Genomic DNA, 22,593 nt, shown 5'->3' with positions numbered 1-22,593 from the left:
AACACATTATTAAAATAGGCCTTTCCAGGCTGGATACAGCTGACTTGTGGTAATACACATTTCACTAATTTGCAAACATTATGATTAGCACACAAAAATGGCTTCTTACCATTTTTAGCTAAGACTGGATAGCAGATCACTACATCTACTATGAGATTGCATTATGAGTTGCATCTGATGTTACTAAAACACCATGAAGTCTACAGAACACAGTACAGAACAGTTAATACAGCACAGGCAAATATTATCAACTAATCACAGCAAAACTGCATTTGGAAAATAAATTAGAGGCATAGAATTTACATCCACCAGATCACTCAGTTCAACTCCCTGCACACCACGGGCTGCCAACACCACACAATAGCTGCACACCAACCTGAACAACCAAAATCAGACCAAAACACTACAACCCCCAAGAGAGTAGATTACATACCACAGGAAGAGAATAGGAGGGACCCAGGTGCACCAGTGTTCCAGGCCTCTGCAATGGCAGAGAAATGATTAAGTGAGATACACCCTGGCAACTGACAAAGAATGTTTTGTGTTGCAGTGTTTATGTTTTTATAGTTTATTCACTTGGGCAAAGTGCACTGTGCTAGCACATGTTAACCACCAGAATGGGAAAAATGACTTACTCCTTAGTGGGCTCATCTTCACTAACTTATGCACCTTGAGTTAACTGATTGTCAATTAAACTGATGGATGAAAAGCACTGTGAGGACGTGCCCAGTATGGATAATCACAGTCACATTCAAAAATGTGTTAGGTGGTTGTGGTAAGTTGCTTTCTAGCATGACACATTTTTTCCAATGCAGACCTATTGTGAGGGCAAATAAGCTGTTCCACCACAACTCTGGGGAATCAGTTGGCAAGGGAACTAGCTCTGTAGTAGGGTGGGAGCCAGAGAGAGCAACTTTGTGTGTGTGCTTGTTCCTAGATGGCAGAATAAACGGGATGATGGTGGGATGGGTGGAGGGAAGGCTGCGGCTGGAGGACAGGCATGCTAAACGAGTCATCCATCCAGTCCTCCTCTGTGGAGTGCCTGTGTCAGTCTCTCTTCAGGAGTACAGCAGAAAAGTGCAGTTTTCAGACTAATGCAAGCTCCTAGGAAAGACTATGAAACTTCTCCATGACCTTGGAGAAGGAGGAGAATATTTCCCTCTTTCCCACTGCACGTCTATGCAGCTCCCATCTCAAATTAGTAGAATAAAACAATATGGCCCGATCCAACCCTCTGTTGACTTTAATGGGAAACGGTGTTGGGAAACTTCATGCCTTACAAACATAGACTACTAGAGCTAGAAGGGACCTCAAGAAGTCATCAAGTCAGGTCCCATACACACATGGCAGGACCATACACCACCTAAATCATCCCTGACAAATGTTTATCTAACTTGATCTTACATGTCCTCAATGATGAAGATACCACAACCTCCCTAGGCAATTTATTCCAGTGCTTAACCATCTTGGCAGTTAGGAAGTTTCTCCTAATATCCAACTAAAAACATCCTTGCTGCAATTTAAGCCCATTTCCTCTTCTTCTAGATTCCTTTACTTGCCAATTTTCAAAACGAAAAAGTTTTCATTTGGTTTTCAATGGTTTTGAGTTTTTCAATGAGTAATTGGTGCAAATTAGTGAGGGCCCACTCTTGTCAAATAAATCTTCACTCGTGAAGCAAAGTTAGACTCAATTAAAGACAATAACATTAAGATATATTCTGCCACCACTATCTATAATGAAACTGGCATGGCATTCACTGCCGTTTCAGACTGGGGGAACTATTTGCTTGTGATTTTTTTCACAAATAATTAGCCATCAGCAATCAAAACTCGGGTGAAGATATCTCAAAACGTGACTGCTTTTGAGCCAAAAGAAAATCATTAGCTAATTTCTACTTGCCGGTAGGAGGGTTTTCACTGCAAAGATTTGGGAAGATTCCGTTTGCTGAATCTTGGCACACCCATTGCTTATCTAATTGATGGGGAAGTACCCAGAACATTTGATAAGCACATTTATTCTATGCGCTGAAAGAAATGTATAGGGAATCAGTATCCTGCTTTGTGTTACAAATGAAATGCTAATTTGAACAGTACTGACAATATGTGCAATGGCTTTCCAAGAGACGAATTCATTAGCTGGTTGGGTTAATCTGAAAGTTCTGCACAGTAGTCTTTCTAACATGAAAAGCTAGTACAGTAGAAATCTGTTAAATTTATAAACTCAGTGTATAAAAACACATTCACTAACATGCACGGTCCATTAACAAGTCTGATATATTATTATAATTTACTATTGTTTACAGTAAAAAGAATGTTCATTGTTTTTATTTTTAGCATACATTACAACACAAGACTATCAATTTATCCGGTGCTAAGGACAAAAATATATTCTTTTGCTGAACATTAATTTACTGTAGAAACGTTGCAGTGCAATACAAGTCCTGGCATTTCTTTTAAAACCTCCTATAGTGCAAAACATCCTAAGGACAGGCAGTTCTTGAGTCTGTAGCTCAAGTTTTTTAATTGCTTCTGCTCCTGACAGAGTACAATGGCAGTACAGGTGCTGTCATAATGACAGAGCTGACTGGTATATTCCAAATAAAAGGAGAAGATTGACAGTCATATTGTTTAACAGGGCTAATTTGGAATTCAGTCCTTTTGTTGAGGTTCAGTAGAACTACAGTACTCATGTAAGGAAGTGCTACTCAGTGTAAGGATTGCAGAATCAAACTCACAGAGAAAAGGCCAAAAAGATACTGAAAGAATTGCAAAACAAGATAAAAACACAAGGATAGTCCAAACTGTTAATCTGTAATATTGCCAATGTTTTCACATGGATTAGGAACAGTCAGTACAATAGTTCAGGTGTGGGGAACCCCTGGCCCGCAATCTGGGACTGTGGACCCAGACCCTGAGGCTCAGGGCTCCCCTCCATAGAATCTGGCCTGCAGCAGGGTGGAGAGTTTGTAGCACCGAGCCTCAAGGGCCAGATCAGGCAAGCCATGGTCTGGATCCAAACTGTGGGCTCTGCCAGGGAAGCAGCTTCGTGCTCCCAGCTGCTCTGTGCTGTTCCCCCAGCTGTACGGGAGGGAGGGGGAGCGTCAGCGGTCTTGGCAGAACTGCCTGGAGGCTTCCTCCTACTGCTTTGATTGCAGCGGAGAGCGGTGCCCCGGAGCAAAGCCATGCGTGTCTGGGGGTGAGCAGGTAAGATGTGCCCCTGTCACCCAGACCCCATGCTGCTCGACTGTTCCTGCTCTCTCACTCCCACCCTGACTCCCCTCTTCACCCTGCTCCTGCCCCGTGCACCTCTGACTTTTCCCTCCCACACCCTGCACATAAACCCTCCAACCCCTCCTGCCCAGACCCCACACCCTACTCCAGAACCCTCTCCCACAACTCCCCACCTGCACCTTGCCCGAGCTAGCCTCCTGACTCTTCCCTTCCAGACCCCACACCCCAAACCCACTGTATTCTTCCTCCCACCTAGAACCACACCAAGCCTGCTCCTGCTTCACCCTCCCAACCACAACCCCACCTCCTTCTACACCCCCTTCATACCCAGATCTTCCACCCCCAGCCCACTCCTGCATCCTCCCTCCAAACCAGACACCACCACCCTCACTTCCCAGCCTGCTCCCAGACCCTATAGCCCTGGCTCCCATACAGCCAGGGACCACATCAGGGATGGGGTAATTTTTCTTTTCACTTGCGTGGCCTGTGACTGAGGTGTCTACGAGTCAGTGCCCCCGAGCCCAAAAAAGGTTCCCAACCCCCTCAATAGTGTTTTCCCCATCCAGCTGTACAAGGACATGGCTATTCTTTTTAAAGGTGTCATTAGTTAACAGCAGGAAAATGGAAAGTACAGCTTTCACCTGTACTAATTAGTGTTTGCTGGGGTTCATTATGAGAGAATCTTGTAGCTCTTCACCAGCAGGAACAACTGAAATTAACCCAGATCCACCAAAAGCTCAAGACCTGTGTCTGTAGCAAATAATTCAGAGAGACACCACCAAACACAGGCCAGTGGTATTCAATTGCAAATTGGGCCCTACTTCCTGAAAACTGCAATACCAGCTCCATGTGGGTGTAAATTCATGATAGGTCATATGGCTGTTATTGCTCAGAATACGCTGCAAGGCAGGTCTTGTGGTTAAGGCCCAGGAGGGAGTGTCAAGAGATCTGGGTTCCAAATTCTTCCATACACTTACTTATTGCATGAATTTAGGCATGTTACTTCACCTCTCTCTCTTTCTTTTTCCTGTTTCAATCAAAGAAAGATAACACCTGCCTGCTTACCTCACATGGGCATTTCACCACACTTGAAGAAATGTGTTATACTGGAGGGTGTCAAGAGGAGAACAAAAAGAATGGGATCACAAGTTAAGGAAACAGGATCTGTAAGGACAGGCTGAAAGAATTGGACATGTTTAGTCTAGAGGAGAGAAGCCAAAATCAGGAAATCATAACAGTATTCAAATACTAACAGAGAGATAGCCGTGCTAGTCTATATACTATCAAAACAAAACAGCAGTCCAGCAGCACTGTAAAGACTAACAAAATAATTTATTAGGTGATGAGCTTTCGTGGGACAGACCCACTTCAGATCATAGCCATCCCAGAACAGACTCAATATTTAAGGCACAGAGAACCAAACACAGTAATCGAGGTTGACAAATCAGAAAAATATTATCCAGGTGAGCAAATCAGAGAGTAGAGGGCCAGAAGGGGGTGGGGAGTCAAAAATTAGATTAAGCCAAGTATGCAAAAGAGCCCCAATAATGACCTAGAAAATTCCCATCCTGGTTCAAACCATGTGTTAATATGTTGAATTTGAATATAAAAGAGAGTTCAGCAGCCTCTCTTTCCAAACTGTTGTGAAAATTCCTCTTCAGTAGGACACAAACTTTCAGGTCATTAACAGAATGGCCGACTCCATTAAAATGCTGACTGACCAGTTTTTGGATCAGGAGTGTTTTTATGTCTGTTTTGTGCCCATTAATGCTTTGTCTAAGAGTGTTTGAATTCTGTCCAATATACAAAGCATCTGGGCATTGTTGGCACATGATGGCATATATGATGTTAGTTGAGGAACACGAGAACGTGCCCATGATTCTGTGAATAACCTGATTAGGTCCAGTGATGGTATCTCCAGAATAGATATGTGGACAAAGTTGGCAACAGGCTCTGTTGCAAGGAAAAGTTCCAGAACTGGTGTTCCTGCGGTATAGACTGTGGCTGTGGGGGAGAATCCTCATAAGGTTGGGAGGTTGTCTGCAGGAGAGAACAGGCCTGTCACCGAGGGCCTTCTGGAGTGTGGCATCCTGATTAAGCATAGGTTGTAGGTCTTTAATAATGCATTGCAGTAGTTTGAGTTGAGGGTTGTAGGTGATGACCAGTGGTGTTCTGTTCTTGGCTTTTTTGGGCCTATCTTAAAGTAGCTGGTCTCTGGGTATTCATCTGGACCTGTCGATTTGTTTTATTTCTCCTAGTGGGTAATTCAGGTTTATGAATATTTGGTAAAGATCTTGTAGTTTTCGGTCTCTGTCAGTAGGATCAGAGTAAATGTGATTGTACCTAAGGGCTTGGCTGTAAACAATGGATATAGCTGTGTGTGCAGGATGGAAGCTAGAAGCGTGTAGGTAAACATAGTGAGTGATCAGTGGGTTTCCGGTAGAGTGTGGTACCGATCAGGCCATCCTTGATTTGTACTGTAGTGTCCAGGAAATGCATCTCTTGTGTAGAGTAGTCAAGGCATAAATTGACAGTGGAGTGCAGATTATTAAGGTCTCTGTGGAATTCTTCTAGGGTCTCTATACCATGGGTCCAAATCATAAAGATGTCATCAACGTATTGTAAGTAGAGGAGGGGTTATAGGGGATGAGACCTGAGACATGGTCTGTCCCACGAAAGCTCATCACCTAATAAATTATTTTGTTAGTCTTTAAAGTGCTACTGGACTGCTTTTTTGTTTTGATAGTGTTCAAATACATAAGAGGTGTTGACAAAGAGTACCGTGATCAATAGCTCCCCATGTCCACCAAGAGTAGGACAAGAAGTAACCATATGAGCTCACAGCAAGGGAGATTAACATTAGCAATAAGGAAAACGCACCAGGAGAGTAAAGCATTTCAAGCAAGTTACACAGAGGATCTAAGGAGACACAGGACTAGAAGTGAAGCTCTGGGCAACGGTTGTTCCAATATCACTACCGTGGGTCCATGCAGCGTCACCTTCCAGGAATGATGTAGCTGCAGGAAGCACATCCCCAAGGTGCTGAGTAACAGGGTGGCAGGCAGGGTGGGTCATTGGGCCAAGGGGGTGTGGGGTTGGGGAGATCTTCAGGCCGAGCCGGGGGAGGGGGAGGCAGGCTGTTTGGGGGCAGAGTAGCACTGCGCCAGAGGCTCTGGGGCCCAGCAGGCAAGTAAGATAACCTGGATCCAAGGTCATCCTCTCCTATACCCTACCCCCAAACATACTGTACCCTACCAGTCCAACCCGCCCCCGCCCCGCCCTGCCCCTTGTACCTCCCAGCCCAACAGCCTGCCCTGAGCCCTTCATGAACCCTGACATGTTGCTCTGGGCTCCTTGCAAGCCCCAGCCCTTACTCCTGTACCCCTGACATCCCTAGCACCTCACCCTAACTTCTGCACCCCACACTTTGCAACCCCTTGCCCTGAGCCCCTCACAGACTCCAGCCCTGACTCCTGTACCTCTATGTTCCCAGCACCCTGCCCTAACTTCTGCATCCCCAACACGCTCCAATCCCATCCCCTGTGCACCTCATATACCTTAATCCTGACTCCTGCAACCCTATGTCTCCAGCCCACTGCCCTAAGCCTACCGCATGCCATCCCGTAATTTCTGGAGCATTTCTAGCTGACTCAGATTTATTTCGCAGCTTAAAGCTGAGCCATGTGTGGGTATTATGCATTTTGGTATGTTCACTACCTGAATTATTAGAAAGGATGACAATACAGGCACTACAAGAGTAGTGTTCAGTTTCTTTTTATTTGATCTCATATTAAATAAGCATCACAAGCATTGCACCTTCTTAATTATTCCTTACTTTAATATATTGTTCCACACCTATGGACTGTTTACAATATATATTTATAGCTAGGTTTTTTGTTTGCACTGGTGCTGCACTTCCACACACTACCTCAGTATTGGTGTTGCACATAAGAATTGTTAATCCAGCCAAGAAAATTCAGCCCATCCAAGGATGGAAAATCTGAGCGAGAACACTGCTCTCCTGCCCTGCGTGTCATCATGGCAGATGCACAGGGCTAGGGGCAGCTAGGAGAGCCCAGTGTGTGTGTGGCAATCAGGTGTGGCCGCCAGCAGCGGGATGTTGTGGGGAGAAGGGCAGAGTCAGGCTGGCTGGAGGAGGGTGGGGAGGTGAGAGCAGAGCTAGCTGCAGCATGGATGGATTAGATGATCTCTTAAGGTCCCTATCTTTCTATGATCAAAAGACAAATTGTTTGTAGAGCATTTTGAAATTCACGGATAGAAGGCACTAATGATAAAAATGTGCAACAGCGTAATGTTACTATAATAAGCATTATACATTCCAGAACATTAAACTTCATCATAGATAAACTCGATTTTTGCTATATCTGACCCAGGTACACAACCCCAAGTAAAAATATGGGTCCTTTAACAGCATGTTTGATAAAAGTCAAAAACTCACCCTGGTGGGAAAATACAGTTTTCTGACACTTCACTTTCCTGCAAAACTCTGTCCTTTGGAAGAGCTACTTGCGTAAGTGCAAATTTTGTGTTGCTCTCTGCTCTCTGGAGCTGCCTAATTTCCTGGGTATGTCATCCTTGCTTTCATCAGGATACAAGTGGTGAAACCCGGATGTAAAAAGATTTTTACTTCCACCCATTTGACTATGTTGAGGTATTACTTCTCCATTCGTACTCTTACCATAGGATTGGTTCTTGCATGGAAACAGAAAGCAGTTTTTGTACCTGTTTCCATACTTGTAAAAAAAGCTAACAGTTTTACATATTGGTATAATAAAGTGAATGGAACGGGTCATAAAAGGAAAAAGCAAACAACATGATGCAGGACATTTCCTGGGGTTTAAGTCATCAGTTAATAGTTCTAAGAGCCAATAGCTCTTCCTAGCCAGTTAATAATTCCTTAAAAAATGTTCTGCAAATCTGTGGTTTGGTACAAGAAAGAATATTATCTAAACACGAAGGAAACAAAGGATCAAATCTATGTACATAATATATATTAAATTGTTCCTTATCTACATGTTCATTTTATGGTGCCATCTAATTATAATAATATCACAGCCCTGAAGTCCTGTAAGGCGCAGGACAAATACCCAAAATAGCCAAGGGGTTTCATTTTTTTTTTCCCCCCCGAGAGTCCGCAGTAGTGTTGGGCAATTGTTTTTTGTGTTCCAAAGGTGTTTATGGTCCGTGTCCTCACACAACACCTCATCTAGCCTAGGCACTATTAGTGAGTGCTTTCACTGTCTAGGTGAGATTGGTGCATAGATAAGATTAAACTGATTAACCAGGTTGAGACTGAAGACTAAGGGTGTGTCTATACTCACTGGGGGTCGGTGCACTACAATCCATCTTCCAGGGATTGATTTTTCCACATGTGAAGGTGCAGCAAAATTGATCTCTCTGGGCTTGGCTGTCGACCCTGGTATGCCACACTACTTCATGGAGTATGGGATATCAGCATGAGCCAAAGAAGCCCAATCTACACCAGGAAAGAAAGTCAATCCTGATATGTCAATTCTAGCTGTGCAAATGGCATGGCTATAATTGCATATCTGGGGATTGACTTTGATCCCTAGTGTAGACCAGGCCTAAGATGATAATGATGGGCTGGAAGAAGCAACCAGAGGAAACCAAAAATCAGCCTCTCTTCTTATCTTACAAACTCTAGGACTCCTGTTCTCCAGCTTCCATAAGGTCTCCAAAACCAGGCATGTTTAGGTGGACTAAAGAACAAGTCTGAACAAATCTGAAATTACGTGACAATCATTTTACTAATGACCCTTAGAACTACTGATTGTGCATTTTAGCCTTCTCAGATATCTAGAGCTGTCTGGAGAAATGATGACAGACGATATTCAGTCAGAGTATGAGGTTCTATTGAAATAAAAATGATAGGTGAAATTGGGTACATGTTGCCAGTTTTTTAAGGGGTGAGGAGAAAGAAAATGAGAAAAAGGTTCTGCGCATGGTGAAGCATCCCATTTTGACACGTTTGAATTACGTATTTCAATTTTTCATTTAGAAACAAACTTTTTATTTTGAATATTTAAACATTCTACATAATACAACATAATGTTGCAATAAAAAACTGTTTTGTTGAAAAAAAATCATTTGATTGCCCAACATGAGTCCCCCCCATAATTTTCTTTCAGAAAACTTCAAATATTTCACTGTTGGTTTTGATTCAGAACAATGCCAATTGCTAACATTGCTAAATCCTTCACAAAAAAAGAACTACTGCCTTCTGCGCACTGCAGAATGGTAGCATACATTCATCATATGTTACCAAAATGAATAATTTGAGTTCTGATAGATTACCAGTTGCTTTTGGATCATCAAAAAGGCACAGTTCTTCCCCAAACTGTGTTTAGGTTAGGAGTTTATGACCTTCTGTTTTGAATGCTAACATACCCTTTCTCACAATAAAATTAGATTATTACAGCATACTCTAGACAGGGCCACACACCTTAACTCAATTTAGAAGCTGAGCTATTGCTGACCCATTTGTTAAGCAAAGTAGCTCGCTGCAAGCACTGCACCAGAGCTCGCTGATCTACTTTGCGGGAGCTTACCATGCTGGTAATGACTTATAAATCAGTAAATTGTCTGTGACCAGCCTATCTAACGGGCAAGCTTTGTCCTGTGCAACACTGCTACAATCAGTGGAGATGGCTGACCTGGAGCTAGCTTGGTTTTTGTTGGAAGAGGTTTCTGTTGAGGGGCCATCAACTACAGAAAACTCATCCTCACTCTTACTCTGAAAGCTCCCCGCCCCTTCCAAACTGCTGATTTTAGGATCTGCTGAAAACGCCATTTGTTTGGTATTGACTTTTGGGATGCTGAGTGGGCCAATTGCACAGGCGGGCTTGTGTTCATGCTAACTGGAAGGCTTTTTGTTAGATGGGAGCTGCTGTCTTGTTGTTTATGCTTATCCCGCCCTCCCTTTTGGATCAGTTTAAAGCTCCTCAGTCCCAGCACTTGGGATATGTGTGTATAAAGCAGTAAACTGAAATAAACAAAATATTTGCTCCTGATACTGTCTGAGCAGTGAAGAAACACTTGAAGCCTGACACTTTTACTGGCTAGGTACGTGAGAAGGCTAAAATGCATGAACTATAGTTTCAAGACAAGGTTCTTTTGTAAAACGATTTTTACTTAATTTCAGACTTGGTCAGGCTTACTCTTCAGGCCACAACAAGTTTGTTTCTGGAGACTTTTTTGGAGTTGAAAAGCAGGATTCCTGGAGTTTGTAAGATAAGCGAAGATGCTACTTCCAGACTTCAGATCATGCATCTTTTGCAAAAGACAAGAAATGTAGGCAAGTTAGGTCATGCTTGAAAAACAGCTTTGAAAATATGACTTGCTAAATATTACTACTTAGTGAAAACAGAAGAGTAGCCTGGGATCTGACAGCAGAGATTTGCTATAAGCATAGCTTCTATATAAAATTACTGCATCTACAATCGAAAAAAAAATAATGTCCATTTCTACCCATCCCCACAATGAAGGGGCAGGCCTTGCAGTGTTGGTTGAAGGTCTAATAAACTCTCTCCCTGCTGAATTCCATTCACTGAACTGAATTCCAGAGTTGAGGGCTTTCGGCCAAGAACACCCTACTTTCAGCATAGGGGCTGCTGCTCAGCAGAGGGGGGCAGAACAAAAGGTACTACTTTAGGCAGCCAGGGCCAAAATTATATTGAGCTTGGACTGCCCGTAAAAAAGGGGTGTGATGTGTTTCAATTCCTGTTAGTCTTGACGAGGAACATATTTTACATAAATTCATTAATTGTGGAGTTTGTTCTCTCTTTGGGTGCAATAAATTAAGAATGAACTAACATATGCTTAAATTTTGCCACGGATATGCAGGTTGTTAGTGACTGCTGGAGTTCTACAAACCACAGAGACCTGCCAGGATTTTACATGTGTATAAACAGATTATAAAAAGGTAGGAGTAAGTCCCAAATAAATAAAATAAGCAGGGTTTGGAAGGTACCCACATGTGCCACTACAGTCGAACAGCACCTAGCCCAGATTGCTACCTTGGTACAGGGGATCCTCGATATAAATCAGGGATAGGGACTGTAAAGTTGCAACTTCAAGTGAAACAGTATATAATGAGGCATTTTACACCACAAGAAATAATGTAAATAAAGGCGGGGATACGGACTCTAAGGCCATTTCTACACAGGTAAGATCTTCCAGAAGAACGGTGCCTTCTTCCGGAAGATCTGCAGAGCTTCTACACATGTAAGACGCTCTTTGGGATTTCTTCCAGAAGAAGGTGCCCCCTCTTTCAGATTCTGTATTCCGTTTCAGAATCAGGAAGAGGACCTTCTTCTGGAAGAATCATCCAGAAGAAGGCATGTGTAGATGTTCCCAGACTGCTTCTTTTGAAAGAAGCAGTCCTCCATGGCGGCAGCCTGCTGGAGAGCAGGGCTGCTCTAGACACCCCTGCGAGCCTCTATGGTCCCCAGGTCCTTGCAGCCTTTAAAGCTGCAAGGACCTGGAGACCCCGTGGCAGGAAACTGAGAGTGTGAGACAGGCAGCACATGCAGAGCTGCCTGCCACACTCCCTCGAGGCCCCGTAGCGCCCAGCAAGTCCCGACCTGCAGGGATGGCTAGCCACCCAGTACCCCACACCACCCAGGGGAGCCCCAGGAACCTGGACGAGGGCAGCCAGGACCCCGACCAAGCTCCACAATGAAGGGCTCCCTCCTGGACTGAGCCAGAGCTCCAGGACCTTCTGGGGCTCTGGCGTGACAAGGATGTCCTCTGGGACGCCAGTGGGCACTGGAAGAACACCCCAGCCTTCACCTGCCTCGCCCAGGGCCTGGCTGCCTGTGGCCACCCCTCCTGGACACCAGAACAAGTGAGGTGCAAAGTGAAGGAGCTGTGGCAGGGATACATGTGGGCCCTGGACAGCCCCCGCAGATCTGGCCATGCCCCTGCCAGCTGCCCCTTCTACCGGGACTGGCGGGACCTCCTGGCTGCAGATGACGCCTCTCCACCCCGTGTCACCACGGAGATGGCTGCAACTGAGCCCCCTGCCACACTGGAGGAAGAGGACGAGGGACCCGCCCCTGTGGACGTTAGGTCCCTTGTCATCACAGTGCCCTCCACCGCCAGCATCCAGGTCCCCTCCAGTCAGGAATCACCCAACATATACGAGGCCACCTCGGGTAAGCACGCACAGTGGACAAGTCAATGGGGGGAGGGGGACACCTGCCCAGGCCCCAAAGCCAATCCCTGGTCAGGGCCCAGGACACACCCATGCCTGCGAGCAGCACCCGGCTCCCTCTCCTATGGAGCGCTCTCTGAGTGTGCAGAGGCCCCCTCTGTGCAGCAGAGCTGCATCTGGAACACCCCATGGCTGAGCTCCCCTGCAACCCACAAGCCCGTTGCTAGGGTGGGCCACTGTCGATAGTGCCCTGGCTCTGGCATCATGCCCCAGTAGCCGCTGTGGCGAGTGCATGCAAGCCCGCATGGCGGCCTCCCCGGCGTATGCCCATCCCATGGGTCCATGGAGGGTGTAACCAGCTGGGGAGACTGAGGCCATGCCACCCAGGTTCCAGATGTGGTACTGACGTCCCCCTCTACCCCCACCCTCTCTCTCTTAATAGTAGTACCATCTGAGGGCCAGGGCAGCTGGACGAGGAGCCCAGGGTCTGCCAGCTCCATCAAGGCCGGAGGACCCAGCAAGCCCACCAGCTGGGCCCCCACCATCCCCCGCTGTGCGGTGGCCATCGGTGCGCCGGACCCGATGCAGCTGCAGCGAGGAAGAGGTCGCGGCCTACATGGAGTCCCTAAGCCAGAAGAATGCCCTCGCCGAAAGACAGCTTGCCCTTGACGAGGCCAAGCTCCAGTGGAGGTGGGACACATGGGGGGAGGTGGTGGGGATGCTCTGCACCGTGTGCGGGGCCATAGCAGGCCAGCCTCCTGAGCTGCCCCCCTCAACAATCCCCCTGAAGGTCCCCCCCCCCCCCGAGGCCCCTAATGTTGTCCCCCCGTAGTGCCCGAGGCCCCTGCTATTGTCCCCCTGTAGTGCCCCCCAATTCCCCTGCTATTGCCCCCCGAGCCCCTCCCTGATGCCCCCCCCACCTGCCTCCCCTGCATTCCCCCTCGCTGGCCCCTCAGCTGCTCCCATGCCCCCAGCCCATGACACTGAGGCCCTGGCTGCCCTATTACCCCCGGGCCTGCCTGATGCTGCGCTGAGGGACCTCAGAGCATGGCCTGTGGCCATGGTGGGCCCTGTGGAGGGTTGCCTGAGCCACAACCCGGCCCCCCTGCTCAGGCTGGGCTGGATGCTGACCGGCCCTACCTGTTGGTGCTACCGGCCCTATCAACGCCCCGCAGGATACCGTGCACCCAGGGTGGGGCCCACGGACACCGGGGCTTGCGGCCTTCCACCCTGTCCCTTGATTAGGGCCCCCCAATGTTCCTGCCCCAGTCCCCATCCAGGTGTAGGTGCCCCTGCCCCCTAAGGCCCATGTATATAGTTCACTCCCTATCAGGTTTTGGTTGTTACTTTTATTATTCGCTATTTATTATTTACATTTTTCACATTGATAATGGTTCAGGGTTAAATATATGGTAGCATTCAGCACCCCGTGTCCCTGATTACTGTGGGGGAGGTTGGGTGTGTGTGCATATGGGTGTGTGTGTAAGGGGTGCCTGTGAGGAGGGGTGCGATGATTAGTAGTCCCTTTGGCTGAATGCCTCCCGAAGCACCTCCCAAATCCAGAGCCCATCATGGTTGAGCCACTGGTCGGGGCTGTAGTGGGCTGTTGATAGCTGGGGGCCAACTCTGCCATCCAGCCCTGGGGCAGAGTCCCCTCATGTGCCTCGATGAGGTTGCGGAGCACTCAGCAGGTGGCCACAACCTGCGGGACATTCTCCACCCCCACATCGAGGCGCGTGAGGAGGCACCTAAACCGCACCTTCAGATGGCCAAAAGCGCACTCAACAGGATACCGGGCCCGTGTGAGCTGGGCATTAAACAGCTCCTGGGAGGGTGTGAGGTGGCCCATGTATGGGCGCATCAACCAGGGCTGGAGTGGGTAGGCCGGGTCGCCCATGACACAAAAAGACATCATGACCTTCCCGGTGGCATGCTTCCACCGGGACACAAATGTCCTGGCCTCCATCCTGCAGAACAGGGTGGAATTCCGCAGGATCTGTGTGTCATGTGCCCTGCCCAGCCAGCTGACATAAACGTCCATGAACTTCCCACGGGCGTCCACCATCGCCTGGAGCATGATGGAGTCGTACCCCTTGTGGTTGACGTATCGGCTTCCACTGTGGTCCGGGGCCCTGATGGGGCTATGCATCCCTTCGATCGCCCTGAAGCACTGGGGGAACCAGAGCGTGGTGAAGCCCTCAACGACTGCGTCCAGGTCCCTGATGCTCACCAGCCACCACACCAGCATGTGGTTGATGGCCCTCATGACCTGCAGAGGAATGGGTGCACTTGTGGGCATAAGCAGAGGGGTCCCTGCCCCCCGCCTTCCACCCCCTCCCTCCCTACCAGGCCCCCCCCTTCTGAAGGACGCCTCTGGTAGCAGCCATGTGGTATCCCTTCTGGGCTGCGCCTGCCCGCCACCCCACAGCCCTGCTCCCTCCCAATCGGCGCCTGGGGTCTCCTTAGCACACCAACCCCCTTCCTCCCTCCCTGTGGCAGGGCTTACCTGGAGGACGACAGCCCCGACGGTGGATGTACCCACTCCGAACTGCTGCCCGATGGATCGGTAGCTGTCTGGGGTTGCCAATTTCCAGATGGCGATGGCCATGCACTTCTCCGGGGAGAGGGTCAGCCTCATCTAGGTATCCTGGTGTTCTAGCATGGGGGCGAGCCAGCTGCAGATCTTGAGGAAGATTTCTTCATCTGCAGGTTCTGCAGCCAGCAGTCATTGTCCCACTCCCCCATGACGACCCTGTCCCACCAGTCTGTACTGGTGGCATGGGTCCAGATGCACTGGACCAGTCAGAGGGGGCCCGGCAGGGTGGTGGGGGTGCAGGACCCACAGGCCTGGGCCTCTGCCTCCACAGGAGGCTGAGGAGGGTGGCCAAGAGGATGGCTAGAGTGCGGGTGAGGGCAAGCCTGCTGTCCTGCGGCTGCTGGGGGTCCATGCCGGCTGGTCTGTGGGCACTGGACAGGGACCTGGGTCTGGCTTGCTTGGGCAAGAGTCGGCTGCCCTCGGCAGCATTTGCAGGGAGGGGCTGTTTGGGTGGGACCCTTTAAGGGGCTGTGTGGCCGGCAGCCCCAGAAGGGCTCCCTGGCTGTGCTACCCCATCCATGCTGTTTCCTACCCTGTTCTTCTGGAAGAGCGCCATTGCATGTGTAGATGCTCTCTTCCAGAAGAAGGGGTGGCTCTTTCGAGGTCCTGTTTGATGTGTAGGTGCACTCTTCCGGAAGATCTCCTTCTGGAAAAAGTGCCATGTGTAGAAATGGCCTACGAGTGTAAATTTTGCCTATATGAACATTTAACCCCTAATGTACAACTCACTATTTTAAGCAACATTTAAAGAAATGATCCTAACCCAAAATACATTTTAAAACCATTTTTATCCTATGTGCAGTATGGGACAGAGGACAGGTGCAGAGGATGCTGGGAGGGCATACTAATTTTTCATTTTCTAATCGATGTAACTAAAGTGCGAGGAAATTTAATGTCGTATTCCTCAAAGTTTCAATGGTGTAAGTATGAAACAACTTTTATCGGAGTGAGTTGTATAAGGGCTGACTGTACTCCACAATCTAAAGTAGCATAAAATAAGCCTGCACCTTCACTGTGGGGGTGGGAGGTTTAACCGGCAAAATCCTAATGAAGTCCAGGCAATTTGTAGTTTTCACCTGAGGAGGGCAAGACAAGTTAGAGACAAAGCTCCCCTATATCCACACTTAAAAAGCTACAGCAACACAGCCACTGTGTTATAGCTGCATGCTTGTATTGATTCAGTGACTCATTACAGTGATGAGATGGGTTCTATCATCTCTGTAGTTAACCCATCTCCCTGAGAAGTTGTAGCTAGGGTGATAGAAGAATTATGGCACTGCCTGTACGGAGATTTGGTCAGCACAACCACTTTTTTGATGGGCGTGGATCTTCACACTCCTGGGTAACATAGTTATCCTGATTGAAGTTTTCAGGGTAGACCAGCCTTTAGTTTTTAACTAGACCCGCTAACTTGAAAGCAAAATGAACTGACAGGGTGAAACTGTCAGTGGCTTATTTGGTATGTGCACATCACTTCGGACTGATCCTGAAATGTTTACTTAAATAAATACCACCACTGAATTCAATGCTTTCATAGCAGCCCCCTAGCATCAATGATCAGCGCAGCCCGTCAGGCAACAAGAGTACCAACTTTTGGGTCCCTGACTCAGGTAAGATAACCGGGGCAAGGAAGCCAAGCTGAAGTTTCTTGCCTGCACTCATGTGTATCAGATATTTTCCCCAAGTTACGTGTGTGACTCAGAATTACTCTGCAGAATGAGGGCTCAGAATTGCAGCTTTAAATTGCAGAGGATAAAGATGTCGGGGGTGAGACAGGTCTAAGTTACTGTGCATGGGCGTAGAGAAGACTGGGTTGAAAGTGAGTAAAAAGCATGCTGTCTCGGGCAAGTGGCATCCCTGTATTCTGAACTAGCAAATGTACTCAGTATTGCTCAAATCCCGAAATCAATAATGGGGGAGGGGGTTAAACTAAAACGAAGATGTACATGCATTTATTTAAATGATTGTATTTTTCGAAACCTGCATCCCCCACACTCCCTGCCCTGAGCTTCTCCTCACCTCCCAACTCTGACTCTTGAAGACCTCCCCACACCAACTCCCTACCCTGAGTTCCTTCTCGCACCCCAGCCCTGACTTCTGCACCCCTCAACCTTCTGTCATGAGCCCGCCCAGCCCCTGCCTTCATCATTCCTGTTCCCCTCCACACACACCCTCATCCTCTGCCCTGAGTCCCCCACTCTGAGCCCCTCCTCAGCCCCAACCACTTGTTGTTTCTCCTCCTGTTCCTGTGAGGGACATTGAGCAAAGTGCAGAGCTCACCTGTCCCCTGTCCTCCCCAGCCAGAGTGAGGAATGCAACAAACTGTGCTTTTCCCTCGCTCCCTAACAGCGAGGAAGGGAAGCAGCAAGCAATGAATCTGCGGGGCTTGGGCACCTTTAGCTCCTCCCCCCCCAGCACACCCAAAACCTTACCTTGCTTTAAGTTATGAGAAGAGAAAGCTGTACACCAAATGTGGTAGTCCTAGCTCTTACCATTTAGGAGGAGTTCTTGTTGTGCCCTGTTTGTTCTTAACTAGGAAGCAGATCAGTGCTGCTGCAGTTGATCTTTCAGAGTTTGATTTAGTGTGTCTGGTAGGAATGCACTAAATCATGGGTGTCCAACCTTTTGGCTTGCCTGGGCCGCATTGAGTGAAGAGGAATTGTCTTGGGCCGCATATAAAATATATAATATAGTTAATGTATATAAATCACATGATAATGTTAAAAGTTTACGATCTTGTGGGGCCACATTACTAGCTGTCCAGGGCCGCATGTGGCCCGCGGGCTGAACACACCTGCACTAAATCGAACTCACAGAGAGCCCTCATCAGTGCTTTCCTGAGCATGCTGAGATGTTTGCTCCTGTGGACCTTCTGCAGTGGAGACAGCATGGAAGCTCATATTAAGGTAAGTTGATTCCACCTACATAATTAACGTAGCTGATGTTGCCTTAGCCTTCCCCAATGGTGTAGACTAAAATATATAGTAGACGTGCCACTTTTTCCAAGAGTTTAGCTGAGCAAAGACTGAAGAACTGGGTCTTTAAACATCCTAAAAGGCAGAAGAACTTTTAAGGTAACAAAATCTCAATATTTCATCATTTGAAAGGAGCAAGACTTGATATATGACAAGCATTGCAATGTGCAGAACACAGTCAAAAGAATGACAGTGCATAGAAGAATAAATCTTTAGAAGTCTTACACATTGCTTAATGAATAAATTAATTATTCTCTACAGAAGGAATGAAAAACATATAGCACTTCCTAGTAACATTAATTAATGGACCTGGTCATTATCTTTTCAAATATATTTGAATTTCCCATAATTACATTGTCTGGTCAGAATTTGACTGATTGGCTTTTAGACTCATTAATAACATGCATGTATTTTTCAGTCAATAACTGATATTCAGAATTGAATTTGAAAAATGCTAAAGATCCACAAATAATTTAGAAGGGAACCAAGTCTCTTATTTTTCAGAGCACTCTTACTGTTCAGTGTTAACTACCTGAAAGAAAGTTTGCATTGTAGAAAAATTTCACTTGTATTAGCTCAGCGTTGGGCAATAATTTTTGATGGGGGGCGGGAGGTGCCACTCTAAGAATTCAGTAAGTAGTAAAGGGTTGCACTCTTCTGTGATATTAGTAGAGGAGGTGCGGGGTCTGGGATGGAGGTTGAGTGCAGGAAGGAGCTTGGGGTTAGGGACTGGGTTGCAGGAGGGGGTGTGGGATCTGGGAGTTTGGGTCAGGGGAGTTGCAACCTGAGGCAGGGACTGGGCTGCAGGAGTGGGTGCAAGGGTTTGGGCTGGGACAAGGGCAGAAGGGGGTTGTGACCTGCCACAGGGGATTGAGGTTCAGGGTCTGGGGCAGGGGTATGGGTACAGAAGTGGGGACAGAGGGTTTGGGTTATGTGGGGTATGCGGCAGAAAATGGGAGGGGGCAGGGGGGCTGGTGGGGATGGAGGCTCTGGCCAGGAGATGCTTACCTGAGTAATATCCAGGACAGTAGCCCAACAGGTTCCCTGTTTTCCATGCGCTGATAGACAGCTCAGAGCAGCCACTTTGGGGCCATGTGTATATATGAGCAGCTGTAAGTCCAAGAGAGGAGAGAGAGGTACTCTGAGCGCTGCCTGTTCTTCAGCCCCCACACATCCGCCCAGAAACTAGCCAAAGGGAGCTGCAAGTTTTTGCTGAGGCGGGGCGGGCAGCATCCTAAGCCTCTCTCCTCAGCCTTTCAGCTCACAGCTGTTCACAGACAAACAGGGCTCCGCAGGCAGCTGCTCTGAGTGGAGTGCTGGGGTGGGGCAGGCAGGGAACTACCTGAAGCTATATTTTGCCCAGCTCTGTATTAGCACCTGTTGTAGCCAGAAGGAACTTCAAGTCAAACATTGCTCTCAAATAAGCAGGAAGAACTCCCACCGAAGCCAAAAGAAGTTGTGTGTGCTTATCTGAAGGCAGTTTGCACAAATTACATTCAGTTTGGAAGCAGTGCAGTGTTACTTTCAGAAAAATATTTTTTTAAAAGTGTTAAACAAAAAAAAAAAAAAACAAACAAACCCTCAATTAATTTAAAAAAGTTACTTTCCCTGGAAGCAACAAATATGACACGGAACTACTCACAAGCAGATTTTATCACAGCAGCTTAAGGTTTATGAAACCAGAATCATGTGATTAAGCAAACATGTTCAGAAAAAGCTCACGGTACAAAGATTCAGAAGGAGTTAGTCATCCTTCTGATAAATAATGACCCAGCACTATTTTATCACTTCGGCACTCTGCAGAAAAAAGAGGGAGCTCAGCCCCACAAAGCAGCAGAACCTGCGAAGAATTTGGATATATATGTGATCCATGGAGATCAGTGTGAGAGTTAAACACCTCCATGCCGACCTCCTCCTTTCCCTTTCCTCCTTTTCCACACAGAGCATGAACTCCTGTGGAACTCCCTTGCCAGAGGAGACTGAGAAGACCAAGACTTTCGCAGGGTTAAAAAAAAAAACAAAACACCCACCACCACCAACTAAATAAATTCATGGAGGTCAGGTCCATCGGTGATATTAGCCAGGATACTTAAGAATGGTGCCCTGGCCACTGTCTGTCAGAAGTTAAAAATGAACATCAGGAGAGGGATCGCTTTTGTGATTACCTGCTCTGTTCAGTCCCTCTGGGGCACCAGGCATTGGCCTCTGTTGGAAGACAATATACTGGGCTAGATGGACCTTTGGTTTTACCAAGTGTGGCTCTTCTTATGTTTCCAGATTCCCTCTCCTGCCTCTTACAGAACCTCCTTCCACTTAAGGTTCTACAAAATGGAAAGCAAAACCCAGTAAGTTACTGCCAGCAGGGGCTGCATTAATTTACACATAATAGTGCCATGGGCTTGATTGGGGATTAGGGACCATTCTGTTTCCATGATCTTCCCTCTCTTCTCATAGTTTGCCATTTGCACAAGTACAAGAACCTGATTGTTAGGGAATAATCCTACAGCATTTGAGAAACATGAAACCCGTAAGGTTCCATGGAAATAAATAGAAACTTTTAGCCATAGTATATGGGAGGTGATAATCTATAGAATTTTATAGCAAAAATATAAAATAGTAGTATATTCCAAAAGGAAGACCCAAAAATCCTATGGAAAGGTTCTAATTAAATATTCAGTCTTACACAATTTTTCCATTAGGGAGGCCTAGTTGAAGACCTCAGAAGGATTTTTTGTCGGGGTCAGGAGAAGGGAAGAGCAAAGCTGGGCCTCACTAGGCAAGGAGTTCATTATCATCAGCAACAGCAATCAGGGTCTTAGAGCCTGTTGGTATTCGAGGCCTCCCTCCCTACTTCCTTCCCTCTTTCCCTGTCCAGTGTGGAGTGGCTTAGTTTCTATAGACTAGCTCCGTATCATCTACCTATTCTCTGCGGGGTCTGCCTCACCGATTCGAGCTCTCCATTATGCTGAATACCAGGGTCTTGATTTTTTGTTCACCGTTCATTCTGCAAATATGCCTGAATAGCTGTAACTTCCCTTATATAACCTTCTGCAGTAGGTTCTCTTTCAGCTATATATTCCTATATAATTCCTCATTGGTGACCTTCTGCATCCATCCTATTCTTAGGATCTTTCAATAACAACTTTGAACACCAACATCCTTCTCTTTGAATCTTTCATCATCACAGATGTCTCACATTCGTACAACATGCTGCTCAATACACACGTTTTCAAGAGGCTCACCTTTGTTCCTAAGCTAACTGCTTTGCTTTTCCAGATCTTATCTATCACCTTCAAACTTGCTTTTCCTTTCTTACAGTCTAGATCATACATTATATTGCTATCCAGATATGTAAACTTCTCTGGGTTCTACAGTTGGACCTTGTCTACACTGATCTTACTTCCTATCTCTAAACACCATTGGTTTTGTTTTACTGATGTTCATAATCAGTCTGTTCCTCTTCCCTTCCTTGTTTAGCACCATTCTCACTAGCTTCTCGTCATCTTCTTCAATGATAACTGTATCATCCATGAACTTCAAGTTGTTGATTCGCATCCCATACACAGATATCCCTTCTACCTCTCCCTTGATCTTGTCCATTGCTCTCTCTAGTGCAAAATGAAGATAATTGGCGATATTGGATCTCCTTGTCTCGTACCTCTACTCGTTCTAAACCAGTTTCCAATTCTCTGCATGTTCTCACTATTGCCTCTGCATTGTCGTTGATATCCTTCAACAGCTGTATCAGTCTGCTATCCACTCCATATGACTCCAACACCACCTAAGTCTCTTTCTGATCTATACTATCAAATGCCTTCTGGGGGAAAAAAAAAAAAAAAAAAAAAAAAAAAAAATCGATGAAAGAACAAGGACATCTACAATTGTTTCATCAACTTTTCTCCGCTATCAACCTAAGTGTCAATATCTGCTGTATGGTACTTCTGTATTTCCTGAATCCCACTTGCTCATCTGCTAGATGTTCTTCTGCAATCTCACTCTCTCCGTCAATATCATCATCAGCACCTTGCCTAGATGACTTGTTAGGGCAATCGTTCTGTAGTTCTTCCACTTCAGTGCACTTCCTTTCTTGTGTATTGTCACTAGCATGGATCTTGTCTGTTCCTTAGGTGCCTTCCCTTCTTTCCATGCTATACTACTTCGTCGGTGTATTTCCTGAATCATACTTTCTCTGCCGTATTTGATCATCTCTCCCGTTATCTTGTTTCTATGGTTCTTGTTGCTCTTTAATTGTTTCCCTGCTCTTTCTACTTCCTCCTTTAAAATACCAGTCTCACTCTTGACGTTCAGCAGATATATCTCTTTTAGTTCTTTAATCAGTCACTCTGAGACACTTGGCAATTGAATGACGGCAAGTCCAAGAACATGATAGATATGATCTTGATAAGAAGAAGATGGGTAACATCAGTACAGCAATGCCGAACTTTCCAAGGAGTGGATATAGACTCGAACTACAGTCTAGTGGTCACAAACATCAAGATGAAACTCAAGAGAAAGTATAAGACAGTTTAAGAAAATAAGAGACATGGCAAGGAAGAAATAGGAATGCATACAGAGCAGCACTTGAAGACCAGATT

At 46.7% G+C, this 22,593-nt stretch overlaps 1 protein-coding gene across 5 annotated transcripts in view; it reads right to left on the bottom strand.

The window, feature by feature from the left end:
- Nucleotides 1–22,593, bottom strand: part of MET (MET proto-oncogene, receptor tyrosine kinase) — a 167,676-nt gene that overhangs the window by 132,097 nt on the left and 12,986 nt on the right. The window contains exons 1-2 of one of the 5 annotated variants that reach the window (XM_075014865.1): nucleotides 20,164–20,286; nucleotides 19,007–19,108 (exon numbers count right to left, since the gene is read on the bottom strand). The exons of 2 other annotated variants lie outside the window; for them this stretch is intronic. The gene's annotated coding sequence lies outside the window, so the exon portion shown is untranslated. Of the gene's footprint in view, nucleotides 1–433; nucleotides 482–19,006; nucleotides 19,109–20,163; nucleotides 20,287–22,593 lie in introns of those variants that run through there. 2 more of the 5 variants (XM_075014855.1, XM_075014883.1) reach the window with 2 other exon arrangements.

Source organism: Carettochelys insculpta, chromosome 1, assembly GCF_033958435.1.
Source record: "Carettochelys insculpta isolate YL-2023 chromosome 1, ASM3395843v1, whole genome shotgun sequence".
NCBI classification, from domain to species: domain Eukaryota; kingdom Metazoa; phylum Chordata; order Testudines; family Carettochelyidae; genus Carettochelys; species Carettochelys insculpta.
This window is presented reverse-complemented; position numbering and strand designations above follow the sequence as displayed.